The sequence below is a fragment of the Patiria miniata genome, unplaced genomic scaffold, assembly GCF_015706575.1.
Source record: "Patiria miniata isolate m_02_andy unplaced genomic scaffold, ASM1570657v1 HiC_scaffold_3, whole genome shotgun sequence".
Classification (NCBI taxonomy): Eukaryota; Metazoa; Echinodermata; class Asteroidea; order Valvatida; family Asterinidae; genus Patiria; species Patiria miniata.
The window spans coordinates 8,852,119-8,874,424 of record NW_024037069.1 but is presented as its reverse complement, the minus strand read 5'-3'; the positions used below and the strand labels follow the sequence as shown (position 1 = coordinate 8,874,424).

General features: G+C 40.5%; 1 pseudogene; it reads left to right on the top strand.

Moving 5' to 3' along the window:
- The first annotated feature begins 692 nt into the window (after nucleotides 1-692).
- Nucleotides 693-21,527, top strand: LOC119738719 (annotated as a pseudogene).
- The last annotated feature ends 779 nt before the right edge of the window (nucleotides 21,528-22,306 follow it).

Below are 22,306 nucleotides of genomic sequence, written 5' to 3'. Positions count from 1 at the left end.
TACGAAAGCAAGACAAACTTGTCCCGCTTTATCGTCATACTATATACGAGACTTTTCTTAAGCATTGCATGCCCATTGCAAAGTGCAACTGACACGTCCGAACTGCATGAAAATCCAGTACATGTATAACAAAATATCCATCATTGTAGATTATTGGATGTTATGTGCACTAACTGTGTGAACATATTTTGTAAAAGGTCTTAATGAAAAAAATAAATGGTATAATCAAGTTTCAAATTTGCAATGTAAGTCTATCATTCTATCGGTTCTTCTTTATTGCCCCTCCAGTTTCCCGGTCCATTCTTTAGGCCAAAAAAAAAAGTCTCCGGTTTCTGGTATGGAGCTTGCCCAAAAAGTGGTGCGGCGACGCAGCTTTTTTTTTTTACCTGTCTTTTTTGCTTCAAATGTCGGCTGATGACTGCAAATGGTGCCCGACTAAACTTTAATAGTGCAAGTATATGGGAGTCCGGAGAGGCCACATAAAGCTTATTCTCGATCATAACCCCATCTAACAACACGTTAAATTGTGCAGCAGCAGGATTCCAGTCGAACCAGTGAGTTTGGCGGTTTTGAGGCATCATCTTTTGTTGAAAAAAAAACTTTTTCATTTTGCCGACGCGCATGGATACGGCGACGCGCGCACATACCAGACACCGGAGACTATTTTTTTTTGGCCTTTTATAGTGCCAATGGAGTGATTGTGGCGTTGCACCTTCCAAAAGAATGCGGACAGGTATCGCCTGTCCGCATTCGTGCAAAATAATGGAGCGCTTGTACACAAAAGGGTCGGACGTCATGGGTGGAGATCAATTCCCTCAAAAGTATTGCATGCACAGAATTTGTACCGCAACCAATTCCCACAGCTGCATAGGTTTGCATAGTGTCGATCGAAGATCTACATCACGAGGTAAGTTTCGTTACGCGTTTTATTTGCCTTGCGTTCAAACTTAAGAGGGTATGTCAATTATCCCATAATTGATCACAAGGGGTGAGCGGTATAGCTTTGGATTTTGGGTGAAACGTGCATGGGTACGCAACTACATCATGCTTTGACTAAGAGTGGTTGTACGTTTTAGTTGGGCAGATAGGGGAAATATTTGGGGGATAGTTCACTTTGATGATAAAGCATGGTATTTGGCACACCGTCAGTGTAATGTGAAAAATATTTGGCTGTAGATTTGTAGGCCGATACAGGTAGAATAACATCCAATAATCTACGCAGCTAAGGGCGTTACTGCTTCGTGTTGGGACGCCAATTTTCATCGAGATCATGAGGGAGTATCAGGGCCGGATCCAGCTTTGGCTCGCTGGGGTGGGGATTGTAAGCTTTCAAAGGAAATCTGTTCCCTTATGAATGGTTTGAATAGTCCAGCATTTTTTAGGTTCTATTGTCAGTCGAAATATTAAAGTACTGCACTCCGACGCACATAGACGAAGGAATACATTAAACCGTGCACGCTTCAGCTGATACAGGTAGAATAACAAATAGTGCAGAACACAATGGTTCGGGGATATAAAATAATTCTGTTTTGAATGCAGGCATGGCTTATCGGCTTTATAACACCTCACCCACAGATTCTGCATCTTCATTGGCCGAGAGCGAGTCACATGGCATTCGCTATTTTTGCTGTCGTGCTGGCCAAACTACCCGTAGCAACCAAAGTACTATACCCGTAACAACCATAACAACCAAAGTACTACACGCATAGCATCAACGCAGATTGTGAAAATATTGTCCAATTTACCGGTACATGATATACAAAATTTGAGAAACACTAAGGTTTACGTACTCAATTTCATAGGTTTGTTTATTAAAGGGGCGTGGTATGATGCATACGGGTGTGCCGTGCGCGTTGCGCTTATCGTTCCCAAGCACTAGCGCTACAGAGATGGATCCAAACATTTCGTGAAGGGGCAGTTCGAAAAAATATATATACTAATATGTTATTTAAATAGAAGTACATTTTCATTGTATTTAGATTAAATCAATCAGTACTGCTTAAAATCAGAATCCGCGAAGGAGGTGTTATAAAACAAAACTTGACTGCTTTATCTCGTGGTGTAGTAAAACTAGCCTCCCACCATGATCCATTGAACATTTTATTTTCCCTCGTTTTCACCTCGGGAAAATGGATCGCCTCGGGAGGCTAGTTATATTTCACCACTCGAAGCAGTCAATTTTAATTTTGTTTAATAACCTCTCTGCGAGGCGGTTCTATACTTTCCGCGGGGAGTCGGGGAACGTATTCAAAAAATAACGTGTCGTCGCCCATGCGCCGGAACTTCTGGAGGTGTCTAAAACAATTATGTCTGTGCCTTTCTACAAATTCAGGTTTTTGTCCCTGAAGAACATTCAAGATTGTTTTTGAATTTTTTTATTTTAACGAATCGAAGTTTTTTCTTGGGCGTCTGCAATGGAGTACCGAAGTGAATACCTCAAGCGCACGGAATGTGTGTGAACAGCCCATGGAGCTATATTAAAGCTATAGTCCATCATTTGCAGCCATCCGAAAAAGTAACTGGCGCATTATTGTTGAAAAACATACTTAGTTGAAAGATAGTAAGTGACCTAAACTCCCTGTGAAATTAATCTTTCTGGCAGGCTATCATTTTGAAGTAATCAACGAAAGAAGGCCTTTCCAACGGTGCCTCTTAAGACGCACCGTAGGAAAATTTAAATTAGTAGTTAGCTGTTTCGGTGACACACCGAAACAGCTCTTGTTTTCGTTAAGATTTTTTAGCTGTTTCGGTGACTCACCGAAACAGCTATTGTTTTCGTTAAGATTTTTTTTTTTTTTTTTTTTCTCCTTTTTCAGACTTTTTCTCCATAGGTTTAACACACGTTTCTTCCACCAGTCCACTTTGCAACTTTTTCAAATCCGATTGATTTCAGACTTGATACATACTTAGACCACCACCCACAAATGGTCCTAGAAGAAATTCGTGACCGTGACGTCATCAGGTGTCGGGTTACGTAACATTAAAGATGCATTTTTCCCCATATGTTTTGTACACGTTTTAAAACACTCCACTTTGGCCTCTTCGTAAATCCGATCGACCTCAGACTTGATACATACTTAGACCACCACCCACAGATGGTCCTAGAAGAAATTTGTGATCGTGACGTCATTAGGTGTTGGGTTACGTCACATTAAAGATGCATTTTTCCCCATAGGGTTTGTACACGTTATAAAACACTCCACTTTGGCACTTTTGTAAATCCGATCGACCTCAGACTTGATACATACTTAGACTACCACCCACAGATGGTCCTAGAAGAAATTTGTGATCGTGACGTCATCAGGTGTTGGGTTACGTCACATTAAAGATGCATTTTTCCCCATAGGGTTTGTACACGTTTTAAAACATACTACTTTGGCACTTTTGTAAATCCGATCCACTTTAGACTTGGTACACACTTAGACTATCACCCACAGATGGTCCTAGAAGAAATTCGTGATCGTGGCATCATCAAGTGTAAGGTTACTTCACATTAAAGATGCATTTTTCCCCGTAGGTTTTGTACTACACGTTTTTCTTCAAATCATACTTTGGCACTATATGTCTGATTGACTTTTCACTTGGCAGATGACATTCGAAGTGACTTCATCAAGTGTTCATCATGTGCACAGAGAATTTTAAATGTCCGAAACAGCTTGTGTTTGTCCACAAACACATTTCTAGTTTTTTTCTTTTTTTTTCTTCTCCTTTTTCAGACTTTTTCTCCATAGGTTTAACACACGTTTCTTCCACCTGTCCACTTTGCCACTTTTTCAAATCCGATTGATTTCAGACTTGATACATACTTAGACCACCACCCACAGATGGTCCTAAAAGAAATTCGTGACTGTGACGTCATCAGGTGTCGGGTTACGTCACATTAAAGATGCATTTTTCCCCATTTGTTTTGTACACGTTTTAAAGCACTCCACTTTGGCCTCTTCGTAAATCCGATCGACCTCAGACTTGATACATACTTAGACTACCACCCACAGATGGTCCTAGAAGAAATTTGTGATCGTGACGTCATCTGGTGTTGGGTTACGCCACATTAAAGGGGCATTTTTCCCCATAGGGTTTGTACACGTTATAAAACACTCCACTTTGGCACTTTTGTAAATCCGATCGACGTCAGACTTGGTACACACTTAGACTACCACCCACAGATGGTCCTAGAAGAAATTTGTGATTGTGACGCCATCAGGTGTTGGGTTACGTCAAATTAAAGATGCATTTTTTCCCCATAGGATTTGTACACGTTTTAAAACATTCTACTTAGGCACTTTTGTAAATCCGATCGACGTTAGACTTAGTACACACTTAGACTACCACCCACAGATGGTTCTAGAAGAAATTCGTGATCGTGACATCATCAGGTGGTAAGGTTACTTCACATTAAAGATGCATTTTTCCCCGTAGGTTTTGTACACTTTTTCTTCAAATCATACCTTGGCACTTTATGTCTGATTGAATATTCACTTGGCAGATGACATTCGAAGTGACTTCATCAAGTGTTCATCACGTGCACAGAGTATTTCAAATATCCGAAACAGCTTGTGTTTGTCCACAAACACATTTCTAGTTCGTTTTGTTATTCGGCGCAGCGCGCGCAAGCATTGGCACGACGCACAGGCGCGCGCGGTTGCTATAATTCGTCGGATCAGTGCGCGACATCGCATATAGCTGCAATTCAAAACAATTCAAAACATGATTTAGCAACTTTTTATTTGAAATTGAGATCCTAAAATGTTGTTTTTCTCGGAATATACAGCTGAAGCTGAGCTGAAACTTCATCAGGTTAGTTGTTCAGTATCCTTCATTAGATTTTGAACACTTTTTTTGCTTCAAACGAACAAAATGCACAAATTTAATGATGGACTATATCTTTAAACAGAGCGCTAACTCGTCATCCTGCGCGCGGAGCCCCTTTGAAGCCGTCCTGGGCACAGACATTTTGAATTCATGTGCGTGTTTGTAGAACATAATGAAATTAGATGGATTGGATTTTGAAAGTGTACCATAGATATAGAATAAAAAGACTAGATCGGCAGCGCGTCCACACGCGCCCATTCACTGTGCGATAAATCTCCACCATTTTTGTTGTCTCTTGGGACGCGCAACAAAATTACGTAAAGTAATGGAGCTAACTGTATCTTTCCTCCAGCACGTGACCAAGCTCAACGCGTGCGAAGCTAGAAATGCGCACCGAGTAGTAGTGTGTAGGGTCTTTAGCGGACAAGACAAAAGAAGTTTATGCATAAGGTAACAGACAATGGACTCATTTGCATATCAATGAAACTAATTACCATATGGATGGATGATGTTAGCATAATAAAAGAGCGCATGGGTGTGTGTAAGGTTTACTGGACAAAGGATGGGTCTAAAAAATGTTTTGGACAAAGGGGGCAGCCCACCCGGCTAGATGGAATAGCGGACAGAGGAAAGACCTGAACCGGAATAGTGGACAAAGGGAGACTTGAGCCGGATTATGAATGTCAAACGTTTGAAATGACCCAGACTATCATTTGTATTCATTCAAAGCAGTGTGCAAACAGTGAATAATAAAAACAAAATGCAGGCCACACCAACAGAGCGCCAATTAAGCCGACTAGCTGGAAATCTTGTGAAAAAGTGTTTTTACTCTGGTAAGAATGGGGAGTGCGAGCGACCTTGGGAGAAGTTAATGATGGATCTCGGTCTATCAAGAGCCGCTATGTATAGACATTTAGAGGAAAACAAATTTTGTGAATGGGGTCAATGTTTTAACGCGCTTATAGAGTTACTCATTTACTCATTTCGTTACTCATTTACTCATTTGATTAAATGATGAGTAATGATGAGTAACGAAATGAGTAAATGAGTAACGAAATGAGTAAATGAGTAACGAAATGAGTAAATGAGTAACGAAATGAGTAAATGAGTAACGAAATGAGTAAATGAGTAACGAAATGAGTAAATGAGTAACGAAATGAGTAACGAAATGAGTAACCAAATGAGTAGCAAATGAGTGAATGAGTAACGAACTGAGTAAATGTGTAACGAAATGAGTAGCAAATGAGTGAATGAGTAACCAAATAAGTAGCAAATGAGTGAATGAGTAGCAAATGAGTAACCAAATAAGTGACGAAATGAGTAACCAAATGAGTAGCAAATGAGTGAATGAGTAACGCAATGAGTAAATGAGTAACGAACTGAGTAAATGAGTAACGAAATGAGTAAATGAGTAACGAAATGAGTAACCAAATAAGTAGATATATATTAAATGATTTCATCCGTTCCTTACCATTCGGAGATTAACCTAAAAAGCTTCAACATGAATACTATTTCTGCAGTCAAACCCTATGCTTGTCACCAGTGTGACAAACGCTTTGGACGGAGATATAACCTCTTGAGACATACCGAAAATGCACATGCTGAAGATGAATCCGACATAGACGAAGTTGAGGTGGATAATTCTGAACCTGAATTTAAAAGCAGTAGATTTGAAGATCCGGAAATGGAAAACTATGAAACTGAATCTACGTATGATGAAGACGAAGATCTTGAGGAAAATGATTCCGAATCCGTCACGGAGGTGAAAGATGACGAATCATCTGATGAAGATGAGTCTAGTTCTGATTTGGAAGACAATACAGCCTATTTAGACTGGTTGGGAGAGGCAAAAGAAGCGATTGATGAGATGTGGAGTGAAAAACATGAAAAGTACATCAACGAGGGTATGAATGAAGATCAGGCCACGGAAAAGGCCAACTGGAAGACCTTGTGGGCAGTCAAGCGAATCTTTTTCAACAAATACAAAGATTTTTTGTCAAGTTACATACATCTGAAAGATAATGATACTCATCAAGAAATTGTGGACGAGATCGAAGACAGAGTCAATCATTCCGGTATTCTACTGCCCACAGCTGTCAGCCGGGTCATATCTAAACACCAGGCCAAATTTGACGGCCTGTTCCTTCAATTAGATGAAGATGACGTTAACGAGGAAGACAGTGACGATTAAAGACTAGTCAACGTTACATTAAGATCACTGATGATTTAATTGCAAAGAATACATTTAAAGACAAATTAAAAAAAACACACGAGTGTTTTATTGAGAAATGACGTCAATAAAGCAATGATGTTATCATGTATACACTTACTTCAGTTGTATTTTTCTTTGTTGGTGTTGTCTTACAGTTAAACAATCGGGAAAGCCCTACTGTCAAGCAGTCATATAATTAGTGTTTGGACACGCCCTGTCAATAATCCCCGAAATGTTTACGGTCTTTAATGCTTCATGTATGGCTTTATCACGCACCGTGTCCAACTTTGGGACTTTGTTGGGGTAAAAAAGTTAGTTGCCTTATGACACTCTAAATCTTCAATATAAAATAGAAGTACATACTATTGCTTAAACACAAAAAGACCTAGTTATATATATATATATCCTTGATTTTGTAAACAAGTCCGGCACGGTGGTAGGGTTCGGTGCATTCCTGTACAGACAACGGTAAAGGGGTATTAAGGCTTGAAATCATGTTAAGTCAGTCAACTTCATTGACTTCTTTCACGTACAGATTTTTGAAGCTCCCGCACATGCCGTGCGCTGCCAATTAAGTCCCATTGTCCAATAAAGGGAGTCAGCGTTCACTACTGTTGCGTAACTCCTAGCAATCGATATTTAGAACGCTCAATAATCCATCCCCCACTGTACATGCAGGTAGGTTCAGTCGGTGAAAGATAATTGATATAATGAACACGTCTTGAAAGAATTACGTCTTTATGGATTAGGGAAACAGCGCTATCTGATCATTACTCATCATTACTCATCATTTAATCAAATGAGTAAATGAGTAACGAAATGAGTAAATGAGTAACTCTATAAGCGCGTTAAAACATTGACCCCATTCACAAAATTTGTTTTCCTCTAAATGTCTATACATAGCGGCTCTTGATAGACCGAGATCCATCATTAACTTCTCCCAAGGTCGCTCGCACTCCCCATTCTTACCAGAGTAAAAACACTTTTTCACAAGATTTCCAGCTAGTCGGCTTAATTGGCGCTCTGTTGGTGTGGCCTGCATTTTGTTTTTATTATTCACTGTTTGCACACTGCTTTGAATGAATACAAATGATAGTCTGGGTCATTTCAAACGTTTGACATTCATAATCCGGCTCAAGTCTCCCTTTGTCCACTATTCCGGTTCAGGTCTTTCCTCTGTCCGCTATTCCATCTAGCCGGGTGGGCTACCCCCTTTGTCCAAAACATTTTTTAGACCCATCCTTTGTCCAGTAAACCTTACACACGCCCATGCGCTCTTTTATTATGCTAACATCATCCATCCATATGGTAATTAGTTTCATTGATATGCAAATGAGTCCATTGTCTGTTACCTTATGCATAAAATTCTTTTGTCTTGTCCGCTAAAGACCCTACACACTACTCCGAGTATTTACGCGATGTATTTACTAAGGTCCAAAATAGTACTTTTAAGGACATACAATATATCTTTTCATACAAACCTACGGAAATAAAGGTGCGCGTAACGCAACAATTGCCCCACGGGCGCTGCCTTTGGCAGAACGCGCGTCTGTACGCACTGCCGATCTAGTCTTTTTCATTCTATATCTATATGGTCACGTCACGTACGAAAATGTTTTGTTATTCAAAACTCGCGATGCCTGTACGGTATGGATTATGGCAGCCTCGTTTTTCGCAAAAAAAAACCCTGTATCTTTGGTTGTAAAGAGACGAAAGGGGTACGTACATTTTATACAAATCTTCGCGAACCAACACGCGCGCGTACTCCATTCGTTCGCACTACACTTTCTGGTTGTAAATGACGTCACACTTCGGTACTCAATTCCATGAGAACAAGCTTTTAGTTTAGATGAATTATTCTCCCGCCCCGGGTGTACTAGTCCCCGGTTCCAACTTTATTGAGCTTTATAGGACACAGAACTCAGTCCACCCTGCGAGAAGTACTGTTGGGCCGCAATTCATTCGAAATTGTCATGTAGTAATTATTCCACAACTAATCGTGGGCGGAATCGTTTACCCGACGTCTCTCTATTGTGGAGACCTTTTGTATTGCTGGAAAAATAGTAATTAACAAAACAAATATATTTTTCGGAGTGCAACTAAAACAAGTGCGAATGCACCATTAGCTCTGGCATCTTGCATGAAAGTCCTGCATGAAATCTATCAAAACGATTCCTGCCAGAGCTTACAAATGCGACGCCCAAAAATGCGACGCCGATGGCACATATGGAACACCATACTTTGGATGTATACCTAATATAAAGATACAGCGATTTGTGATAAATACCACGTGACTACATTACTGCACATATTTTGCCTCTATTTACAAAGTTTTCATAAACATCTTTTCTAATTCTTACGAACAAATTTTAAGTATTTAATATATTATTTATTTATTTTTTAAATAAAAATTTGGCAGTTAATTTTTTAGGAAACTTACGATGTTTATTTCTGTAAATATTCGGAGACAGACATATGCAAAATAAACGTACATGATCACCAATTTAAACAAAATGGCTGTTCCTAAAACCGTCAGCAAGAGTACATTAATTTTCACGACCAAGGCATGGCATTTGGTCAACTTTGTCAATTATTTTTGGTCAATTTTCGGGGACAGGCAGACAGACAGACAGACCGACCGACCGACCAACCACCAAGTAACATGTAGAGGCTCCTGCCAGAGCTTAAAACAAGCTGGGGAGTACGTCTTTTAACATCCTGTCCACCGTAATGTATTACTTTCTTTCGACGAGAGAGGAATGAAGAAATTTGTTGATGATTTTTTTTAACGTTGGGCCGAGAGTACAAATAATTGAAATATCTTTACGTGCGAAAGACTTGCAAGTGGAATGGACGGTACCTTAATTGAATGGTCGGGCACAACCCGACCACTCTTTGGAGTTGTTACGATTAATCTTTTTTTTTTCTGGACTATACGTCTCCGCGGCTTTTCTGCTAAACGGTTCATGATATGAACTTGTAACTTTCAATATATATCGACCCTCATCCCTAGTGGTGCATATTACTCTGACGTCATGATGACGTCATCAGGTGTCAAATTACAAGCGATTTTAGCTGAAAAAGTGATCAATTACTTTCACCTATAATTCTTGAACAAAATAATCAATGATGTTTGTATTTCGTAATCGGATAGACCATGAATTGATAAACATTTTTTTTTGTCGTGTACGTGAACTCGCTTGACTTTACTTCCGGGTCTACCTGAAGGAAAAGAAATGAAGACTTTAGCCTGAAATCAAAACAAAGCAGATTCGAATTTCTTCCAAACGGCTTACGGTATGACCCAGAAACCTAATGTGAACTTGTACCATGCTACGAAAATGTTATAAATTTTGTTACGTCATCATGACGTCATCAGGGATCAAATTACAAGCGATTTCAGGGCAAATTTTGACAAAATAGTTTGCGCTAAATCTTTTGAACTAAATAGAGTATCGTGTTGGTTTTTTCGTGAGGTTGTAGACCATGCCGTGAGAAACATTTCTTGTTCCCGGACACAAAACCGCTTGACCTTCACTTCCGGTATTACCGGAAGTGCAATGAAAACCGAATGTAATTCAAAAGCGGAAGCATTTTACAACACACATATAAATTATGATAGTGTTTATTGAGGAATGCCAGACAAAAAAAATGTGTGATGACGTCATCTTTCGAAAGGGCGCCCCGTAGCGGCACATAACACAGTGTTTGCTCTTTCTAATTTGAAAACCATCCGTTCAAATTTTACCAAATCGCTCCTTGATATTCTTTGATTAACGAAAAATAACTTGGCAAGGTTTCAAATTCATGACGTCATCAGACCGGAAGTTACCCCTGTGAGAATTTGAAAACGACCATATTCTGACATTCGATTCATGTCGTATATCTTCGTAGCCCAAGTTACGATATCCATTACAATGTTCACTTTTTGCTGCCAAATACTGTGACGTCATCAAACCGGAAGTTAGTGGTTATGAATAAATACACGCATATTTTCCATACTTTCATACGTCACTAAACTTCACAATGAACATTTATCCACTCCGAACTAAATCATTATTCACTTCCCGTTTTTGAATAATCACGTCATCAAGCCAGAAATAACTTGTGTACATAGAATGTTTACTGAATTTTACCACAAAATAATTGATTGTACCTGACAGGATTTAATTTCGTGATCCTTTGTTCTTACATAAAAATATTCATAACTTAACACGGCAGTGTTTATTGAAAAAAAATGTCTGCCCGACCACTCTGCGTTTGTAACAAACGCGAACCTCTAGTTTTAATCGTATTTATAGTGGAGATTGTACTGTAGCCATACATACGCTTCAGGTTTTGTATTATGAAGTCTGAGTGACGCCACGAGCAAAGTAGATTTATCCTTTAGACCATTCCACTTTACACATGAGGTTGAGGGCAACAATGGTATGAGGTCGCGCTGTGTACACGTAGACTGTACAGATGGTAGTTTATATTCAGGAATTGTAGAGGAGCTGATTTCTAGTTAATATATCCGACAGTCATGGCGGGAAGTGACGAGGCCTCTTACGACAGGATGGATATTTTCCCTACCGCGAGGAATTCACCGAGACGTGCTGCTCTCTTCCATGACGTCGCCGTACTCCTCCTCGGGATCGTGGCCGTCATCGCCTTGGTTCTCGGCCATCGCCCTTTCTCGCCCAGGAACTACGGCAGTTCAACTGGACGGCCTGTCCTCAGGTATAGCACAGCTCCTAAACCTACACGAATAGTACATTTTGCTTAACAAAAAGCGATTGACATTATCCGTGCCGTTATCTGTACATTTTCAACCCAGTTTATACCGATTTTGCAAAGTCTCAAAAACCTGAGCAGAATAACGATTTGTGCTGTTTGCCCCATCCCCGTCTCATTTCAAAGAGATAGTTTGGCTTGGAAAACCCCAGATGGTTTTCTTGTGTGGAAAGATACAATTTTCAGGCCCCTCAGCAATTTGAAGGACGTACATAGTTTCTTGTCTGTTGGCTGACTAAATATAACCTTTTTTTCAGATTCCTGTGCAGGAGATAATAAGGACAAAATATGGGTGTTCGCAATTGGGCACGACAACAAAAGAAACTTGGAGTACATGTAGGTGACAATTACAATAAACTATTATGCATAATAAAGGACCGATGTAAGGATAGACAATTCCACATTGAGCATATTCCTTCCCTCCATAACTATCTGTTTTTTTAATCAGTTGGAAAAAAGAAGACGGTTTATAGATTATTTATCCTATATTAAAAGATCATACCTGTTTGTCTAATGCATCTGTCTGTTTGATTTGTCTGTGTGTCACGTTTTTTTGTAAAAGGCCTAAAAACTCCAGTCCTTATTAGTCCTTACCTGATTATATTCACCGATTTCACTGTCCTCTGAAGTTACAGTTGGCACAGAAAAAAAATATGTTTTTGTTTTTTTTGTTTTTTTTTGGCAAATATGTTTCTGTGTGACTTTGAATAGTTAAATAATACAACATTATCTCTTGACAATGAAAATACTCCAAAAACGTTTCTTTTTGACTTTGAATAGTTAAATATTTAAAACATTATCTCTTTGAAAACACTCATGAACCCCTTCTTAGACATACGTCAATTGAGGGCGCACTGACCAGCTAGCGAGCGGCATCCCGCTGGTATGATATAATAGTAGTAAAATTTGTTTTCTTTTTGCACTGATAGAGACGATCTGTCAGGAACAATCAGAGGATTCCACGTTGATATCGTTGAAGCTGGTAAGATGGTGTGGGGGGGGGGGGGGGATGGTGGGGGGAGAGCCCTGATTGGTGGCGGGGATGGAGGCGTGTCCCATGCCCCTTTGTATAGTCATAACGCCACTGTACTTTCGGTTCAGACGTCCTAAGTCTAAGCTGCATCGATATAATCCCAGTTACGAACATTTGTAAGACAAGACTGTATGGAGCGCCTTCAATAATGTCGTAAGGCCTAAATCATTTAACCCACAAAAGAACGTTCGTTTTATTATCGTTATACTCATGGCCGTCGTCTTGATTTTTTTTGGGGGGGGGGGGGCAAAGCACATCCCCCCCCCCAAAAAAAAACCTTGTACTTTCGCTAGCATGTTCTGAATTTAATATTTTTTTCGAGGGTGGGCGTGGGGACATTTTCCCACCCCACCCCTATTGACACCCCTCGTTTTTTGGTTTTTTTTGGGGGGAGGGGGGTGCAAGCGTTCCTCTTGTCCCCCCCCCCCCTCCCTCGCGACGCCCATTGTGATACTGTGACGAAAGGAACGCCAAGTAAAACAAAAATAAACAGCAATGCTTCGTTTATGTCTGGTCTTTTTATTTTAGTCTGCAGCGTGGCAAACAAGAATTGCCGAATGATGTGGGACGTCTATGAGAACTGCTACGACTCCAAGGCGGGGGAGAGACCACGCCCAGGGATGGGGCTCGTCAGCCGATGGTATGATGGCTGCACCGGTAAGCCAAATCTGGTGTTTCTTCATATCATAATAAGATCACTTGCAGTGCAAGGCAAAATTTGCTATGAATTGCGCACCCCAGACATTTCGATTTGTTACAACAGTGACCTACGTTACCGAATTGTTACCAAAAACTTACTTTGATTATAGATCGTACTGGTACTAAACACCCCGTGAAATTATTCCGTCTGTCTTGCTGTCATTTAGACGAAATCAAGAAATGTAGGTGATTTCCAACGATCAGTCTAGTGACATATTTTTTGAACATCAAAAGAGTTATATAGGCCTAGACGCAATCATGTTTCGTGATCAAAAGGTTATGCATGTTTTTTTCACTGTTTTCCCCGAAAAGTGCAATATCCACCGAGCTGAAACTTCAACAGGTTATGTTTTGAACATTCTTCTTTGGATTGTGAGTGGTGTTATTATTGGAAACGAACAACATGAATGAAAAGCAGATGATCCTGTATGCCTTTACACAATGGGATCACTCTTGCAATCAACGGCGGATCTAGAACACAATATTTTTCGGGGGCCATAAAAATTAGTACCGCTCGCTAACTATATGCAAGATTCCACGCAACGATCGACAAATAAGAAACGACTTTTAAGTTCAGCTTAGGCTATCAGCATAATCAGCACCACCCCCAAAACCTCACATGGACGATTGGACCAAGGTGTTCGTCCGAATCTAATTGATTTGCATAAAATAGTGGCCGCATGAGGTCGCTGTTCGCGCTGTATTTTTAATGCACTGCAAAGCGAGGATATGCCGCTGATCGTCTACCGCGTACGTACGGACGAATAAGGACGAACGCCTTGACCAAGGCTAGCTTCAACGCCGAAGATAAAACCCCACCTAAAATCCATCACTTCGATTCGTTAGCAAGCCGTTTGAAAAAAAAAAAAAACCTTGGCCCCACTTCATTTGTGGCATATCCATTTGTTGGTGGGTCAAATGCCAGGGGTACAGTTTATCGCCCAAGCAAAAAAATCCAAAATCTTGGCAATGAGTAACAACTGTGAAGTTGTGGTGCTTTCACTTTAACCCTAAAGGGGCCGGGCCCCTCAACATTTTCCGCGATAGCCTCTAAAAAAAAAATTTCGCGACCCAAGCTGTTATGACTTTTTAGCCTCGAGCTTTGCGCATCTTTTGATACCAAGAACATAAAAATCGAACCACAGGTTGCCGCGTAGCGAAACATTTTCCGGCGCGTGAAAACTGAATTTTCGCATATATACGTCGTGTACACAGAGCAGAATTGCCATTCGTACATATGAATAATTAATTAGCCATAATTCCAACACCCTTTGACCTGTAGTCATGAAATTTCTTGGGTATGTTTAGAAAGAGTTGCTCTATATGCATGTGCTGAGTTTCAAAAATTTCCGTCACTCGATGGCCGAGATCTTAGGGGGGCGGAATCCCCCCCCCCCCCCCCGGCTGAGATATGGTCAAAATAACCCGGCCCCTTTAGGGTTAAAAAAAAAAGAAGACATGAGCGAATGTTAATATCTCCACTTACAGGTTGGTATGCCACCTATGAGCGGAGCGCCTCCGTGTCTTTCACCACGCCCTTCCGTAAGCCCATCGAGAGTGTCTTCCACGTGAAGCGGGGCAACCCCAGGGGCTTCGTTAGCACCAATCTGACGAACAAGATCATCGGGTTCTTTGACGGCGATGCGTCCAACGAATTCTGCCTCCTACGAGCGAAAATCACGGTAAACGCCAGAGGTTTTAGCCTTGTTATGTTACAGCATGCTCTTCCAAACTGTGCCTCTCTGCATTGTATAGACTCAACAGTTTCAATTGTACAGGGTGTCCCCAAAAAAGGTACCTCTGGAGGGTGTACAGAATTCTCCCGTAATTTATGACAAAATAAATCAAATTTAATTATAAAATTGATGAGCCCAACATTTTTCTGTTTTGTGTGAAGTTTTTGTTGGATTCGTTTCAGTGGTTTTGAAACAAAGGCCGTTAATGTAAAGCTAGTCCATTTTGCTCCATTCCATGTTTGACAATACAGGGTGTCCCCCCCCCCAAAAAAAAAAAAAAATGCCTCTCAGGTAGTAGCAGAATTTGAAAAAAAGAATTAAATGTTACATCTACTTTTCTTACAAAATTGTGAAGCAAATCTATTGTACTATTTCTGTAAAATTTCCATCGAATTCAGTTCACCGGTTTTCCAAATAAAGGCAGTTGTGTAACACAGTAGTGTTTTGCACCATTCACAGTTGAACATTTATCTTAAATATGCTTCTTGATTAAATTACTAAACAAAACAGGAGGAATAATATTGTTGACATATCTCACTGTTGACTGTGGCTATGTGTTATGTGCATATTCTATTTTCTTTAATTATAACAAATGAATGTCTCAGACACCTGTTATAACAGTTCAAAGTGATTCAGGACATTCAGGCAGGGGCGGGCCTGAGAAAACAGAAACACATAGTGTACGCTCTCAGTGTATGTGTTGTCAAACTTGGAATGGAGCAAAATGGACTGGCGTTACATTGTTGAATTTTGTTTCAAAACCACTGATCCGAATCCAACAAAACTTTCACGCAAGAAAGAACAATGTTTAGGCTCATCAATTATTTAGTTGAATTTGATTCCTCCCCCCTATAAATTACGAGAATTCTATACACCCTCCAGAGGGACTTGGGGGGGGGGGGGCAGGCCTGTACCTGACGAAGTATGCACTACATAAAGATGGTATCAGACATTCTACTTGATAAAGGCGCACACTCACCATGTATAATGCGCACAATGCGCAAAATCCAACTAGGTCACCGACCGGCCACAAATCTGTTGTATGAAATTATTCATGACATTAAAACAATGTTAGCGCTTATCAAAGTGACTATACTGATCTTGGCGTGTCTAAACCTTTACCTGGGTATATGCGAGAGAAAACAATGAACTTCTAATAACGACAACTTATCTCGATCTCATATCTGAATTTGTGGCCGCTATAGTCTGGCCCCATCTTTCGATCACCGATTATTTCATTTCTTTTCTAATTTGTCCGTCCAGGGATCGGACCTGCCGGATGCCAACATTCGTCACTATTCAACTAGGAGTGCCGCCATTGCAGCTGTCAATGCTGAAGATGTATGTTAAAAGTTTTGTTAAAGAGATCTTGACTTTTGAGTTGGAGCGGCGACCCTACATTTCTCCTTCGAACCTCACTTGTCCAACCCACCTCTTTCCCTCGCCCCCCCCCTAAAAGGACGAAGCATGCCAAACAAATCGAGAAAATTCGGCCCATGTCCTTGCACGACCTCAAGCCGTAAATGTTGGACACCATTGAAATCGACATGACGATTTTTAATGTTGTACATGTATACGGTTCAGTTTAGTAGAGATTCTATGATTTATTTTTGAAGGACATGTATAGACAATCCATGATTAAAGGTAATATACAACATTTCCTTTTGCTGTAATTTTTTAGAAATGTATGGATTCGGGGGTAAGTATTTTATAGCAAATATTGTTACACTGACCTGTTTAAAGTTTTGTGTTCATAGATGCTCCTGCCCCCCCCCCCCCAAAAAGGCTGTTCTTGTAGTCAGGTTCCCTGACCCTACCTCAGACGAAACTGAGCAATTTACATACGTCGGGGAATTGTCAGGTTGAGGAACCAGACCATCGTTGGAAATTGATATAAACATTCTACGCTTCTTTAAAATGACAGCACACCAGGTGCCATGATTTAACAGGATACTTAAGACTATTTGTTCACTTACAGTCAAGACAGTAAAAGTATCTAACCCTTTAGCACTTGTATTAAATTGTATTACACTGTATTTACTCCTCCATGAATCCATAAACCATAGAGTGCTGGGGCAGTTTGGGGCAGTATAAGGAATAACAGGCAGGGTGGTTTGGGGCGGTACAAGGGCTAAGGAGTTAATAGTAATTTGGTGGTTTTGATTTCTAATGTAGATGTTGTAGGCCCTATATTACTTTTAGCTCTACCTTAAAAAACAAACAAATCGTTATATCTTTTACGTTTGACCCCAACCTTAAAGTAAAACAAGTTCATTGGTTTGCTTATGTTCTGTAAAAACAAAAACAAAAAACCTGCAATATACTCAGTAATACAGAGTGAGTAAAAAGAAAGAGACCTGGATTAATGATTCCCCAGGCGCGGATCCAAGGGGGGGGGGGTCGAACCCCCCATCCCCCAGTTATGACAATTTTTTTCATAGAAATACATTACAAGTAATGTGAAAACCCCTCCTGCTCTGATACACCCCAAAACACACTGGTAATAATATCCGCCTGTGCACAAAATTCGGACAGAGCCAGCTGTGTGCCAGCGCCCCAATAGAAAGCATGGTATGAGCCCCCCCCCCCCCTTAATTTACGGAGGCCAGGTGTCCGGAGAACAAAAAACCTGTCTATATTTCAGTATTGATTTGCTGATGAATCCCACCCCCCCCCGCAAAAAATCCTGGATACGCCCCTGTTCCCCCATAAAAAAGCAATCAAATGTTGATACAGCAATAAAGCATGAATTAACCAGCATGTTCTTCCACACGTAAAAAAAAAAGAAATTACTGAAATTAATCCTTGCTGTCAGAAGTTATGCATGCTTTGCTAAAATTACCCATTGTGTCAGCTGTCCATGGAATGCTAATTGCTTTGAAACTAGACTTGACTCAAGTCGGAATTGCTTTCAGTCGGTATCTTAAAAAAAAATCACAAAACTCACTTGGTTTTACGTCTTTCCAGATGCACGACAAGGTACACTTTAGCACGCATTCCACTTCAGTGCCGTATAACAATGCGCACACACTGTATGTACATTGTACAACACGCGTATTATACGTACATGTGTGTGCATGTATTGCAGAGCATGTGTGCATACAATGTGGTGCAAAAGTTAGCTGCTGCATCACATAAAAATAACATGTACATGTACATGTACGTTTTTAACATGTAGGTCTGGATTTGACGCATGAGGGCGCATTATGATACGGCGTGTACAGTGTACGTATGCGCTTTGGCACATTTAGATACAGACCGAGCGCAACCCAGACTTGGCCAAGTCTACTTTGAAATCAGAGATTACGCACAGACATTCAAATGCAAATGAGAGTTTAATAATTTGAATCAAGACTGAAACGCTATTTCTCTGTCAGATTTTGTGTTTTGTATGATATAAGAAACAAATCAAGTGGTTTTTCCGAAATCGTGATGATGATTTTCTTTCTGTTTTCCTTCTCAAGTTTTCGTTCATTCACGGTGGTAGGAAAACCCCATAGTATTTAATTACAAGGTATTCACCAATGCGTATCGGGTAATGACCTGTGTTAGCAGCTGAATGTTGTGGTATTGCTACTTAAATAAAGATAACTTGTGATTACAGTATACGCAAATTACGTGAAATGTTCACAGTTACTAGTCAAGAATTGTACTTCAGTAACTTTCTTTTTGACTCACCCCATACAGCATAAACTAAACCCTCTGTACAACATTGAGTTATCGGGAAGTGAATACTGGCATTGATGGCTTTATTGTGCCCGCTCCTTTTTATCCATCGAAGGTTGATGCCGTATTCAGCAACACCCATTTCTCCAATCTTGGGTCAGACCTGGATGTTGCGGCCGGTGACCCCATCACGACCTGCATGCAAGATGGCGCAGGCGTGATGGTCCGTAAGGACAGCCGCCTTCCTGATTGGTGGAACCCGGCCTTTGAACAACTGAAACAGTCGTCGGAGTACAGGAGAATCTGTGATGAGGTCACAACCAATCACGGTAAGTTCATTCAATCATCACTGGAATGTTGATACATGTAGATGAAGGTGTGATAGCGCACACCAGTCCTTTCCGATTTTACCGGTTTTATCACCGGATCAACCCATCACAGGTACGGTGATTTTTTTCACCGTTGCGTTTATTTAGACCGCAACGTTACCCGCAAACATGCCTGATTCCGTTCTATAATCGGTCACATGATGATCAGTCACATGATGACCAGTCACATGATGACATGTGACATTTGAATCATGTGACTTTCTTCGTGAATCTGATTTGTTAACATAAATATCGCGTCCGGTGAAATCGGAGTGCTGCCCGCACACCTTCCCAGTGACATCGGATCCGGTGAAATCCGATGCGAAAAAAAAATCAAACATGTTTGATTTCATCCGATCGCCCGGTGTACGGTCAGATCGGTCGGAATTTTCAGCGCACACCTATGTACGACGATGGCCCGATGATCCGGTGAACCGGTCAAATCGGAAAGTTGTGAGTCGGGCTCAAGGCAAAATCCCATGCCTCTGAAAGTGAATGACGTTTTCCACGAAAAAGTAACACTTTTGCATACTAAAGAACTAACGGGACATTTTTTCTTCATTGCATTTCACGTAAATAAAGTTAGCCAGATGAAATACTGAAATAATTGTATGGACTTGCTTAGCAGATTAAAACATACAGCAATATTTCAAGTGGTAAGCAAAAATCAGCAGAGAGAGGGTAATGAGGCATCCCATGGCATTTTGTCAGGCAAATCTTTCTATTCGAAACAGTATTTTCTGTTGGACCAATCAGAATTTCAGAAACAAAGAATCTGCTAGAGTCGATCATGTCAGACTCTCTCGCTGTTACGATTTTCATATTTCATGTCAGTGTAGCCAGTAAGAAGCTTACACCTTTTTATTTCTTTATATCAAGGATGACTGTAAGTGCACTCCTGACATATGAGGTATAAAGCAAATTAGTACAGGGTGCGTAAAAAAATAAACGAAACCCAAATGTCGGGACCATTGTTTTAGTGAAGATCTGCATGTAGCACTTTCAAAATCTAGGATATGAAAGCCCAATTCCTAAGCTTTCTTTTTAAGAATCTTTCCAATCACTTATGTACTTTTCAAGTTACGGAGTTTTAAACACAACCACCGTTTTAAAGTTCTGTCCAAGGATCACAAAAAAGGTGTGTATTCCTTCGGCCAAACGAAAACAATTCACACACATCCTTAATATGTGATTTGTTTTCGTTTGCTGAAAGAACACTGAACTTTTTTGTGATCCGTGGACAGAACCTTAAAACGGCGGTTGTGTTTAAAACTCCGTAACTTGAAAAGTACCTGAGTGATTTGAATGATTCTTGTACTAAAAGAAAGGTTATGAATTGGGCTTTCCCATCCTTGATTTTGAAAGTGCTACATGCGGAACTTCACTAAAAAAATAGTCCTGACAATTGGGTTTCGGTTTTTTTTACTCACCCTATATAATGTATGGTGCCAATTTACAACCCTGTGATTTAGAGGTGAGTGAATAATCAGTACCGGACAGAATGTGGTCATATGAAACTGTTTCTTCTTTTTCTTTTCATGCAGGAAACTCGGATGTAGGGGTAGACTGTGTCAACTGATTCTACAGGTGACGTTGACTCCATAACTGGAATCATGGATTCACATTGAACCAGCTGGTTGATTGTTACGTAGTATTGTTTCAAATCCAAGGGAAAGCGCGCTCTCTGTAATTAGCAATTTAAGTTTTCGTTAAATAAAGCGAATTTCAAGTGGTTGTATTTCAAGTGGTTGTATTAATTGTATTATTCTACAGGTGACGTTGACTCCATAACTGGAATCATGGATTCACTTTGAACCAGCTGGTTGATTGTTACGTAGTATTGTTTCAAATCCAAGGGAAAGCGCGCTCTCTGTAATTAGCAATTTAAGTTTTCGTTAAATAAAGGGAATTTCAAGTGGTTGTATTTATTAAGTATTCGAACACTTAGTTAGGTACCAAGTGTAGTTACAGGGACTGAAGTTTAATTTGTTTATATGGGAAAACGACCCTACACACTGCCTATATAGTCTTTAAACTTTGTTTTGCTTTTAATCTAATATACCTGTTGGGTTATAATCTCTTCCAATTGAATGGCTTGGTTATTTTAAATATAAAATATCTATATTCTGAATCAAGTTAGGTTTTGCCCTTCATCGACGTATACACACTGTATGCTCTATAACTGATCCCGCGAGCGCGAGTGGAACATGGAATATTATCTTCAAGTAAACTTGAATCCTCCATCCTGATTGGTCGATCCATGGCAACAAGCCGTGCTACATATAACCATGTACCATGTACCATGTACATGGTTATATGTAGCACGGCTTGTTGCCATGGATCGACCAATCAGAATCGAGGATTCAAGTTTACTTGAAGGTAAAGTGTGTTACCTCCCGAGTGACAGTTGGGAAAAAAATCACTCGGGTGGGACTCAAACCCACGACCTCCTGCATTCTTGTGCAGATGTCTTACCACTCGACCACCGAGCTAACGGGATCGGTTGGCTGGTTTGAATCTTATGTACGTAGCAGCGGTTACCGCATGAACTATTCATCAGATGGATTTTTTTTTGCGTCGGGGTGATGTAAATCAAATTAGGTTTTGCCCTACACCGACGTATAAACACTGTATACTCAGTGTGTTACCTCCCGAGTGAAAGTTGTGGGGGGGGGGGGAATCACTCGGGTGGGACTCGAACCCACGACCTCCTGCATTCTAGTGCAGATGTCTTACCACTCGACCACCGAGCTAACGGGATCGCCTTCTGCTTTCTTTGTTGTAATGCTGTGCTTTACTTTGTGTTGCTTTGGTAAATTACAGGTACTCATTTTTATCAGTACTCCAGAATTATACAAGGGTTCATTATCTTGTGAAGTATGTTGTGTCATGTTGAGCTTCATTCTGTGCTCTTTTGTTTCGTGTCAACCTCGCCCAGGCTTCCGCGATGACACCTAACCGATTAGTGGAAATAAAACAGGATCACAGTGGTCTTGTTTTGTAG